The sequence below is a fragment of the Penaeus monodon genome, chromosome 27, assembly GCF_015228065.2.
Source record: "Penaeus monodon isolate SGIC_2016 chromosome 27, NSTDA_Pmon_1, whole genome shotgun sequence".
Taxonomy (NCBI): domain Eukaryota; kingdom Metazoa; phylum Arthropoda; class Malacostraca; order Decapoda; family Penaeidae; genus Penaeus; species Penaeus monodon.
In genome coordinates this window covers 24086375-24087004 of record NC_051412.1, presented here as the reverse complement: position 1 = coordinate 24087004, position 630 = coordinate 24086375, and positions in this window count along the sequence as shown.

The window sequence follows — 630 nt, the reverse complement described above, 5'->3', positions numbered from 1 at the left end:
AGACCTTGCTGAGAAGTATGAATAGATTCATAGTAAATAATGTCATGCTGTCTTGGATAAGTGAACATGTCAGTTTCTTTGAGGATTCTGAAATCAATAAATATCCCCCCAAAAGTGGCATCATCATAGCATTAGGAGAAATAATCACTATACATTTATAATTCAAAGAAAATTTCATCAGAGACTATGATGCCAAATTTTCCACATATTTATATATGTATTGTAATTATGCTGTTGTAATTATACTGCATTAGTTCCATATTCTATTACCAGGTCATCTGTTTTGTTATTGTAATTAAATTTGCTGATATATATAAAAGTTTACCCGTAAGTTACTCCATTCAAAGAAAATGAGCTCATTATTATCTTCATAGAAAACGATACTATAAGAGGGGAAACTTCTGCTTTTTGTCAGATTCCTCAAAATAATTGGGAAAGACTGACAATGCGTTGATAAAAAAAAATAACTTGAAGAAATGCAAATCTAGATGAAGGTAGTAAAACAATAGCAGTAATAGTAAGATACTACACGATGACAAAGTAATTCAAAAGATAAGTTAAATATAATTATGATTAGAGGTGTGGCTAGTGATCATAATGACGGGATCACGAGGAGGAGAAGGGTCACAA